General features: G+C 41.9%; 1 long non-coding RNA gene across 1 annotated transcript; it reads left to right on the top strand.

Annotated features, from left to right (window-relative positions):
- The first annotated feature begins 5,906 nt into the window (after positions 1-5,906).
- On the top strand, positions 5,907-7,171 carry LOC113902762. The gene is made up of 2 exons (XR_003513906.1): positions 5,907-6,153; positions 6,609-7,171. It is a non-coding gene; the product is annotated as an uncharacterized LOC113902762 (long non-coding RNA).
- Positions 7,172-11,439: the final 4,268 nt, after the last annotated feature.

The raw sequence follows: 11,439 nt of genomic DNA, 5'->3' as shown, positions 1-11,439 counted from the left end.
ACAATGGGCTGCTTTTCTGGGTGCCTGATGTCTTCTGCCGGCATTCAGAAGTTGTTTTGTGGAATTTACTCAGCATTCAAATGTTCTTTTGATGAATTTGTGGGGGAGAAAGTGGTCTCCCCGTCCTATTCCTCTGCCATCTTAGGACCGCCCCCAAGCCTATTTCTTGAAACCTCAAAAAAGTGCATGAATATTTTGGCTCAGCGGGTTTTCCGGGTGATGAACACAAGTACATGATGTGAGGGTTCTGTGCTCACTAGGGCATGGACGCTTCACACACCTCCACTCCCCTTTGTCCTACACATCTCCTCCATTTCACAGTTTGTGAGCTTTATGTGTATGTTCATCTGAGAAGAGTAAGTATGGGCTTTCCTAAGTTTGGGTGTCAATTCCTTTCTCTTATTGAATGTAGAGGGGTGATCATGGAATTACCACATTTTGGCCATTTGGCCACAAGCATAAATAACTCAGGATCAGGTGGCTGGCACTAAAGTGAGGGCACTTTAGAGCCCTCGGTGGGTGGGATCTGCACTAAATGCACTGATTTCATATCAGACGTCAGTTGACCAGGGGACACCCAGTATGTCTTTGGGGAATTGACTGATATTGGTAGAGACATCACATATTTGGTGTGACATCACTCACTCTGCTCTGTGATTTGGGGGCTCAGGTGAAGCCTGAGGCCAGGAAGTAATGAAAGTAGACACTGTATCCAGAAACTCTTACAAATAAGCTGTTTTTAAAGAATTCCTGGTAGAATCATGTATTGTATTAGATAGATTGTAATATCATAGTAACTAGTCTTGACCCTACCACCCACAACTTTTGTCCTGGGTCAAGTCTTCTACAGTTTCCTCATCTGAACAGGGACACATGTTGCAAGCATTCTTTGAACAGATTACCAATAATGAGTGTGAAGAATTTATTCATGTTTAATGACTGATTTTGTCATTTTCCACCAACATGTTAATCTGAAGAAGTTTATCCTTTGACCTCCTGTGGGGAAGAAAACATATCGAGGTATCAAATAATCATCATTCCTCTATTATTAAAATAAGCAGAAAGACCTGGGACCACTGAAAAGCAAGAAACACAGCCCTTGTGTGGTTTGCTTGTGGGATCAAGGCTGAGACAATATGAGGAAAGCATCCTGGCCTTCTCCCATGTCCTCTTTTGACTATTATTTTAATATTTGTATTTGATCCATATTTGATCCTTGTCCTGGTTCATTGCCCCGGCCTCCTGAAACTCTTGGAATTCACTTTCTTTGCTAGGTCATGAGACCACTCAGGGAAAGCAACTCAGGAAACCTTCAGGTACTGGGGGTCTTCCCCAAAACTCCAACACCCAGTTAGAATTTTAAAATTTCACCACTTTCTTGCCAGCACCTCTGGGAAGAGGGGCAGGACCTGAGATTCAGATCAGTCAGCAAAGGCCACTAACTCAGTATATATGGCTATTTATTGAAAACCTCCATAAAAATCCATAAATATTTGGGTTTGGAGAGGTTTCAGGGTTAATGATGACCCGTAAAGACTATTTTATTATCCTCTTAGCAGACTGAAGGTTAGAGAGAGGTTGACCATTATGCCAATGTGCCCCATCATCAAGGTGATTGTGTACTACAAGGAAATCAATTATATCCTTTGTATTTAAGGACCTTGCACTTGTTTAGAGAATGAAAATGGGAATTATTAAGTCCCTACAAAGCACGGTGCTTGGGGGTGGGGAAACCTGGCAAAATAACTTGCTTTTCAGAAGGGAGACATAAAATAGCAAAGGGGAGAAATGTTATGGTGGGTTATCAGTTTCTGGAAGGTAGAGAGTGAGGCAGAGAAAGGAAGCTGTGCTTTTTGTCTAAAGGGTCAAAGAAACCCTTTGTGATAGGGAGGTGTTGAGAAGAGACTGCAGAAGTAACGTGCCTGCTGTGTTTTGAGTAGCAGAAAGGACCAGTGTTACTGGAGATTAGTATGTGTAGGTGAGGGGAAAAGAGTAGAAGGGGATGAGGCATACAGGCCTCTTTGAACAGATTACCAATCATGAATATAATGATTTGTAAAGGGAGCATGTCATGAGAAGCCTTGTAAGGCTTTATAAGAATCAGAATTTGACTGTCAGAGAAAAGGGGACTCACTGAAGAATTGGTCTCCTGGGAGCCATGGGATAAGACTGAATTAAGAGAATCCTTGAGGTTGCAGTGCAGAGAGTGGCCTCTAGGGAGTAAAGAGCAGAGAGAGCCCCAGTGATTAGGCTACTGTGGTGGTTCACGTGGAGTGTTTATTTATATTTTTCCCTGGGTGGATCCCATGTCTTTTGAATAACACGAATGTCTTGTTCTGTTGAAGTTTCTATGGAGGCTTCTTTTCCTAGTCATGATGCATTAAATCATTAGTCATTGGAGATTGTTCAATAGATGGTTCCATTACCCTCCCTGAGGTTGAGGCTTCCCTGTCCATCATCAACTCGTAAAGTTTACTCAAACTCATGTCCATTCAGTCGGTGATGCCACCCAACCACCTCATCCTCTGTCGTCCCCTTTTTCTCCAGCCCTCAATCTTGCCCAGCAAGAGAGTCTTTTCCAATGAGTCAGCTCTCTAAATCAAGTAGCCAAAATATTGGTGTTTCTGCTTCAGCATCAGTCCTTCCAATGAATATTCAGGACTGATCTTCTTTACAATGGGCTGGTTTGATCTCCTTGCAGTCCAAGGGACTCTCAAGAGTCTTCTCCAATACCTCGGTTCAAAAGCATCAATTCTTTGGTGCTCAGCTTTCTTCATAGTCCAATTCTCACATCAATACATGACTACTGAAAAAACCATAGCTTTGACTAGACAGACCTTTATTGGCAAAGTAATGTCTCTCCTTTTTAATATGCTGTCTAGGTTGGTCATAGCTTTTTTTCCCCCAAGGAGCAAGCATCTTTTAATTTCATGGCTGCAGTCACCATCTGTAGTGATTTTGGACCACAACAAAATAAAGTCTGTCACTGTTTCCATTGTTTATGCATCTATTTGCCATGAAGTGATCAGACTGGATGCCATGATCTTCGTTTTCTGAATGCTGAGTTTTAAGCCAACTCTTTCACTCTCCTCTTTCACTTTGATTAAGAGGCTCTTTAGTTTCTCTTTGCTTTCTGCCATAAGGGTGGTGTCATCTGCATATCTTAGGTTACTGATATTTCTTCCGGCAATCTTGATTCCAGCTTGTGCTTCCTCCAGGCCGGCATTTCGCATGATGTACTTGGCATATAAGTTAAATAAGCACGGTGACAATAGACAGCCTTGACGTACTCCTTTCCCCATTTGCAACCAGTCTGCTTCTCCATGTCCAGTTCTAACTGTTGCTTCTTGACCTGCATACAGATTTCTCAAGAGGCAGGTCAGGTGGTCTGGTATTCCCATTTCTTGAAGAATTTTCCAGAGTTTGTTGTGATCCTCACAGTCAAAGGCTTTGTTGTAGTCAATAAAGCAGAAATAGATGTTTTTCTGTAACTCTCTTGCTTTTTTGATGACCCATTGGATGTTGGCAATTTGATCTCTGGTTCCTCTGCCTTTACTAAATCCAGCTTGAACATCTGGAAGTTCTCTGTTCACGTACTGTTGAAGCCTGACTTGGATTTTGAGCACTAATTTGCTGTTGTGTGAGATGAGTGCAATTGTGTGGTAGTTTGAACAATCTTTGGAATTGCCTTTTTCTGGGATTGGAATGAAAACTGACCTTTTCCAGTCCTGTGGCCACTGCTGAGTTTTCCTAATTTTCTGGCATATTGAGTGCAGCACTTTCACAGCATCATCTTTTAGGATTTGAAATACCTCAACTGGAATTCCATCACCTCCACTAGCTTTGTTCGTAGTGATGCTTCCTAAGGCCCACTTGAATTTGCATTCCAGGATGTCTGGCTCTAGTCCAGTGATCACACCATCATTTTTATCTGGGTCTTGAATATCTTTTTTGTGCAGTTCTTCTGTGTATTCTTGCCACCTCTTCTTTATATCTTCTGCTTCTGTTAGGTCCATACCATTTCTGTTCTTTATTGTGCCCATCTTTGCATGAAATATCCCCTTGGTATCTCTACTGAAGAGATCTCTAGTCTTTCCCATTCTGTTGTTTTCCTCTATTTCTTTGCATTGACCACTGAGGAAGGCTTTCTTATCTCTCCTTGCTATTCTTTGGAACTCTGCATTCAAATGGTTATATCTTTCCTTTTCTCCTTTGCCTTTCAGTTCTCTTCTTTTCTCAGCTATTTTTAAGGCCTCCTCAGACAACCATTTTGCCTTTTTGTATTTCTTTTTCTTGTGTATGGTCTTGATCACTGCCTCCTGTACAATGTCACAAACCTCCATCCATAGTTCTTCAGACACTCTATCAGATCTAATTCCTTGAATCTGTCACTTTCACTGTATAATCGTTAGGGATTTGAGTTATATCATACCTGAATGGTCTTGTGGTTTTCCCTACTTTCTTCTATTTAAGTCTTAATTTTGCAATAAGGAGTTCAGGATCTTAGCCCCAGTCAGCTCTCAGTCTTGTTTTTGCTGACTGTATAGAGCTTCTCCATCTTTGGTTGCAAAGAATACAATCAATGTGATTTTGGTATTGACTATCTGGTGATGTCCATGTGTAGAGTCTTCTCTTGTCTTGTTGGAAGAGGGTGTCTGGTATGAGAACATTACTTAGTCATGATGTATTCAATCATTAGCCATTGGAGATTGTTCAATAGATGGTTCCATTACCCTCCTTGAGGTTGGGGGAAAGTGCGGGTTGGTGGGATAAAACACCATGGAAGAGGGTAGAAATGAAACTTCCCACCCTCCTATAGGTAGTCCTTTCCTGTGCAATCAGAGCCCATTCTGGCTTTTGAAGGTATTAACAAACTCACTGACTTCACATACCAACAGACACTTTTATTGTTTTCATCACATGAGAAATACCAAGATTTTTAGGAATAGTGTCAGAGAAAAGACAGTTATATGTATTTCCTCTTATAATCACAACATCATTAGTATCATTATTCATTTTATGGGATCCCATGAGGTAAACAAAGTAAACAGAGTGGCATGCTTTTTTTAATGCCTTTTTCCTTTATAGCATGATTCCTTCACAGTTTTTATGAGTAGTGAAACGTTTTTACCATACAGATCAGTGCAGAGAACATTAATAGTCTTATAAAACTCAGGTATCTATACCCAATAATTATTGACATATAAGGAATATTTTTTACCTGTGACTTCTTTTTGTTGTTGTAGAGCTGTGGGGTTTTTTTTTTTTTTTTTTTTGAACATTTACACATTTATTTGGGTGGACTGGTGATTAGTTGTGGGTCCGAGGCTCAGTAATTATGGCCTGCTGACTCAGTGCCTACAGCATTTGGGACTTTAGTTCCCTGACAAAGATTTGCACCCAGAATTCCTTTCTTGGAAGGAGAATTCTTAACTATTGGACCACCAGGGGATCCTATAGAAGTTTTCAGGCTAATCAAAGGCATTTGTATATCACATCATGCCACACAACATTCATAATTCCGTCTGAAAAAGGAGGTTTCAAATGGTCTTTCAATTTGACCGTCTTCCACAACCCTAACATTCTCTATTGCAAACAAACTGGTGGTTCTAGTTGTCCTTTTTTTTTTTTTTTTTTCTAGTTGTCTTTGTACGGAGCAGTGATGACCATCCTCATAACTGAGCCATTGCCCCTCTCCTTCCAGAAGCTCCTAAGCCTGCTTTCTGCTGCTGCTGCTGCTGCTAAGTCACTTCAGTCGTGTCCGACTCTATGCGACCCCGTAGACAGCAGCCCACCAGGCTCCCCCGTCCCTGGGATTCTCCAGGCAAGAAGACTGGAGTGGGTTGCCATTTCCTTCTCCAGTGCATGAAAGTGAAAAGTCAAAGTGAAGTCGCTCAGTCGTGTCCGACTCTCAGCAACTCCATGGACTACAGCCTACCAGGCTCCTCCGTCCATGGGATTTTCCAGGCAAGCTTTCTGTATGGAGCCTAAATTAATGGGTGACTGCAAGACCGTGATGATCAGGTACTTCTACAATGCCTATACTGGCCTGTGTGAGCGGTTTAGGTATGGCGGTTGTGGAGGAAACAAAAACAACTTCCTAACAAAAGAGGAGTGCATGAAGACCTGCGGTCAAGTGGCTGGTTCCCTGTGGTAAGACAGGGGCCAGGGCACAGGGGGAGGGGAAGGGCTGGGGAAAGGGGCAGAGCTCAGGGGGCCACACACCATTCACCCTGCACAGTGTCTTCCTCCTCGCTGCTGCCAGGAGGAGAGGCTGCAGTGTCCTCTGAAACTACACACTGAGAGAGTTCTCCAGGGAGAGGATGGCAGAAGGTCAACCCCAGATACCTCTTTGTGATCATCTCAGCCTGATCACATGCTCCTCTTTCTCAGTTGGGAACACTGATTCAGCCACCCTCCAGGGCAGGTCTGCAGTGCTCCTGAGTGCCCCACCTAGGCTTGGAAAACTCACTTTCTTCTTTTAGGTCATTCGGGTCATGAGGACTATGGTTACATATTATTTGGAAAGTCTAGGATCTGTCTAGTTGACTGGTGTCCACCCGTGGGACTGCAATGATGTCACTCAACAAGTTCCTTTTGTTTTGCAGAGGACGTGAGAGGAATGGTCCCCTGAAACTCTGAAGTCTGAGGAGGATCCCTGCAGGGCTGCGCTGTGTCTGCTTCTAAAACAGTTCAATCTCCTTCCAGTTTTTTCTCTTCCTACATGCCTCAGCTGTACTTGCTATTTCCTTTCCTCCATTGTCTTCATGTCTTAACTCTGCCTCATCCAGTTGGCTCTCAACACCATGAGACCCCAAAGCTCAATTATTGGCATGAAGGTGAGAGCTCATAATTATTTGAGGAAGGAAAGAAGGAATGTAGGAGTACATTCCTCATGACCAAAGTAACTATAGCCCTTTGGTTTGATGCCAGGATTTTTGTTTTGACCCCCATCCTCACGGCATCCTCACCGTCATCCCCCTCCCCACCATCACTGCTCTTCTTGTGCGTGGCCAAGTTGAAATTTCCAGGATCCAGTTCTCAGCATCCATAATGAGAGGAGAGTTTGGAATAAAGAAGACCCTTGGCCCTACAATGATGTTCCAATTTTCCTTTCTGTAGCTTCACACACTGTGGCTTATATTTCTATAAATGCATTTTCAAAACGAAACTGCCTGGAATGGAGTCTGTTATTTGCAACTACAAACCTTAACCAATAGGGTCCATGGAAATGGTGGTTCTTCTCTCTGTTCTGCAAACTGTGGGCACCTCCCCTTGCCCTGGCCAGAGACTGTGCCCTACCAGGTATAGGAAGCAAGTTCACTGTAGCATCACTGACCTCTTAATAGCTATACAAGCCACACAAAACCATGGGAGACAGACTCTTCCACAAGACAACTTTTATTCCTTTCTTCTAAGTTCAGTCAAATTTTGGGGTAGTTTGTCCTCATGGACTCTCAGAAGGAGAATGGGCATGAGGCTCATTTGTCCAGTTTTCTAAGGTATCTGATTCCCTGAAGTCACCTGTGGGGAGGGGGCTGCTTAGTTCAGTTCAGTTCAGTTCAGTCGCTCAGTTGTGTCCGACTCTTCGCGACCCCATGAATCGCAGCACGCCAGGCCTCCCTGTCCATCACCAACTCCCAGAGTTCACTCAGACTCACGTCCATTGAGTCGGTGATGCCATCCAGCCATCTCATCCTCTGTCGTCCCCTTCTCCTCCTGCCCCCAATCCCTCCCAGCATCAGAGTCTTTTCCAATGAGTCAACTCTTCATTCAGTTAAAGAAGGACAATTACCCTTTAGTGCCCCGGGCTCTGTGTTAGCATTTTGCTTGCATTATTGTATTAACCATCCTGAGTCCTTCAAGAGAGGAAATGGAGGCATGGAGATGACACTGGTGTTCATTTCCTAACGTGGCAGTTTCCTGCTCTCCCCAGCAGAGGGCCTTTGATGATCTCCTGCTTCTGCCTCTGGGAAGATGTAGGATGGAGGCACCTTGGGAAAACAGACAGTATCCATTTCATGACAGATGAGTAAAGTAGGCATGGGGACCACAGAATTGTAATAAACAAGAACACAGATGGTGCTTGTGCTGTTACTCACTTCCTTGGAGTCTCGGGCAAATTTCTCAACATCCCTGAGCTTTCTTTTCTTTAGTATAAAATAAGGATAATGATCTTACTTCTTAGTATTTCTAGCTAGAGACCAATAGAAATACCCCCATCCCTAGTTGAATTTGTTGGGTTTGTTACTCACTGCAGCAAGGAACAGGATTTAAAAAAAAATTTTTTTTATTTTATTTTTAAACTTTACAATATTGTATTGGTTTTGCCAAATATCGAAATGAATCCACCACAGGTATACATGTGTTCCCCATCCTGAACCCTCCTCCCTCCCCATACCATCCCTCTGGGTCATCCCAGTGCACCAGCCCCAAGCATCCAGTATCGTGCATCGAACCTGGACTGGCGACTTGTTCCATATATGATATTATAAGTATTTCAATGCCATTCTCCTAAATCATCCCACCCTCTCCCTCTCCCACAGAGTCCAAAGACTGTTATATACATCAGTGTCTCTTTTGCTGTCTTGTATACAGGATTATTGTTACAATCTTTCTAAATTCCATATATATGTGTTAGTATTCTGTATTGGTGTTTTTCTTTCTGGCTTACTTCACTCTGTATAATAGGCTCCAGTTTCATCCACCTCATTAGAACTGATTCAAATGTATTCTTTTTAATGGCTGAGTAATACTCCATTGTGTATATGTACCACAGCTTTCTTATCCATTCATCTGTTGGTGGACATCTAGGTTGCTTCCATGTCCTGGCTATTATAAACAGTGCTGTAATGAACATTGGGGTACACGTGTCTCTTTCCCTTCTGGTTTCCTCAGTGTGTATGCCCAGCAGTGGGATTGCTGGGTCATAGGCAGTTCTATTTCCAGTTTTTTTAAGGAATCTCCACACTGTTCTCCATAGTGGTTGTACTAGTTTGCATTCCCACCAACAGTGTAAAAGGGTTCCCTTTTCTCCACACCCTCTCCAGCATTTATTGCTTGTAGACTTTTGGATCGCAGCCATTCTTACTGGCGTGAAATGGTACTTCATAGTGGTTTTGATTTGCATTTCTCTGATAATAAGTGATGTTGAGCATCTTTTCATGTGTTTGTTAGCCATCTGTATGTCTTCTTTGGAGAAATGTCTGGTTCTTTGGCCCGTTTTTTGGTTGGGTCATTTATTTTTCTGGAATTGAGCTGCAGGAGTTGCTTGTATATTTTTGAGATTAGTTGTTTGTCAGTTGCTTCATTTGCTATTATTTTCTCCCATTCTGAAGGCTGTCTTTTCACCTTGCTTATAGTTTCCTTTGTTGTGCAGAAGCTTTTAATTTTAATTAGGTCCCATTTGTTTATTTTTGCTTTTATTTCCAATATTCTGGGAGGTGGGTCATAGAGGATCCTGCTGTGATGTATGTTGGAGTGTTTTGCCTATGTTCTCCTCTAGGAGTTTTATATTTTCTGGTCTTACGTTTAGATCTTTAATCCATTTTGAGTTTATTTTTGTGTATGGTGTTAGAAAGTGTTCTAGTTTCATTCTTTTACAAGTGGTTGACCAGTTTTCCCAGCACCACTTGTTAAAGAGATTGTCTTTAATCCATTGTATATTCTTGCCTCCTTTGTCAAAGATAAGGTGTCCATAAGGGCCGTGGATTTATCTCTGGGCTTTCTATTTTGTTCCATTGATCTATATTTCTGTCTTTGTGCCAGTACCACACTGTCTTGATGACTGTGGCTTTATAGTAGAGCCTGAAGTCAGGTAGGTTGATTCCTCCAGTTCCATTCTTCTTTCTCAAGATGGCTTTGGCTACTCAAGGTTTTTTGTATTTCCATACAAATTGTGAAATTATTTGTTCCAGCTCTGTGAAGAATACCGTTGGTAGCTTGATAGGGATTGCATTGAATCTATAAATTGCTTTGGGTAGTATACTCATTTTCACTATATTGATTCTTCCAATCCATGAACATGGTATATTTCTCCATCTATTAGTGTCCTCTTTGATTTCTTTCACCAGTGTTTTATAGTTTTCTATATATAGGTCTTTAGTTTCTTTAGGTAGATATATTCCTAAGTATTTTATTCTTTCCATTGCAATGGTGAATGGAATTGTTTCCTTAATTTCTCTTTCAGTTTTCTCATTATTAGTGTATAGGAATGCAAGGGATTTCTGTGTGTTGATTTTATATCCTGCAACTTTACTATAATCATTGATTAGTTCTAGTAATTTTCTGGTGGAGTCTTTAGGGTTTTCTATGTAGAGGATCATGTCATCTGCAAATAGTGAGAGTTTTACTTCTTCTTTTCCAATTTGGATTCCTTTTATTTATTTTTCTGCTCTGATTGCTGTGGCCAAAACTTCCAAAACTATGTTGAATAGTAATGGTGAAAGTGGGCACCCTTGTCTTGTTCCTGACTTTAGAGGAAATGCTTTCAACTTTTCACCATTGAGGATAATGTTTGCTGTGGGTTTGTCATATATAGCTTTTATTATGTTGAGTTATAGGAACAGGAAGTATCCTGGAAAACAATATGTTGTCTTATAAAGACAATGTTTGAAAGAACTTATAGGACATAGGCTGGATTAGATGACTTGGTGGAGGGTTTCAGGAAGCTGTCTTTGCTCTGGATGAAGGCTCTGAAGAAGTGAGATAATTCTCTGATTTGGTATCTTAATGTTAACTCTAAGAAGCGAAGTAAAAGTTGCTCAGTTGTGTGTGACTCTGACTATACAGTCCATGGAATTCTCCAGGCTAGAATACTGGAGTGGGTACCCTTTCCCTTCTCCAGGGCATCTTTCCAATCCAGGGATTGTACCCAGGTCTGTCGCATTGCAGGAGAATTCTTTACCAACTGAGCCACAAGGGAAGACCTAACTCTAAGAAGGGAAGACTAGATAGAGGTTAGAGCTGTACTTGGTCAAGAACTGGGACATATGACTAACACTTTGGTAAGTGTCCTTTTCTGATTTTCAGGTGTTTTCCTTTCAGCAAGAAACTTTTCCTTAGGTGAACTTCATTTCTTCATCTCTAAAATATCAGTAGGTGTGGGTGTGCTCAATGTGTCTGACTTTTGCCACCCCATGGACCATAGCCCACCAGGCTCCTCTTTTCACGCAATTTTTCAGGCTGGAATACTTGACTCGGTTTCCATTCCCTGCTCCAGGGGATCTTTTGGACAAAAGGATTGAAACTGAATCTCACATGTCTCCTGCATTGCTTTACCACTGAGTGACGTGGGACAACCCAAAATAATAATAATAATACTTAACTCATAAGACGCTTAAATAAAAACAAGCCACCTTTTCCTAAGGGCTGCCCTCTTGGTTAAGTGGTAAAGAATCCACGTGCCAATGCAGGACACATGGTACTGATTCCTGGGTG

This window comes from Bos indicus x Bos taurus, chromosome 13, assembly GCF_003369695.1.
Source record: "Bos indicus x Bos taurus breed Angus x Brahman F1 hybrid chromosome 13, Bos_hybrid_MaternalHap_v2.0, whole genome shotgun sequence".
Lineage (NCBI taxonomy): Eukaryota > Metazoa > Chordata > Mammalia > Artiodactyla > Bovidae > Bos > Bos indicus x Bos taurus.
The sequence above is the reverse complement of the archived record's forward strand: the minus strand, read 5'-3'. Positions and strand labels throughout refer to the sequence as shown.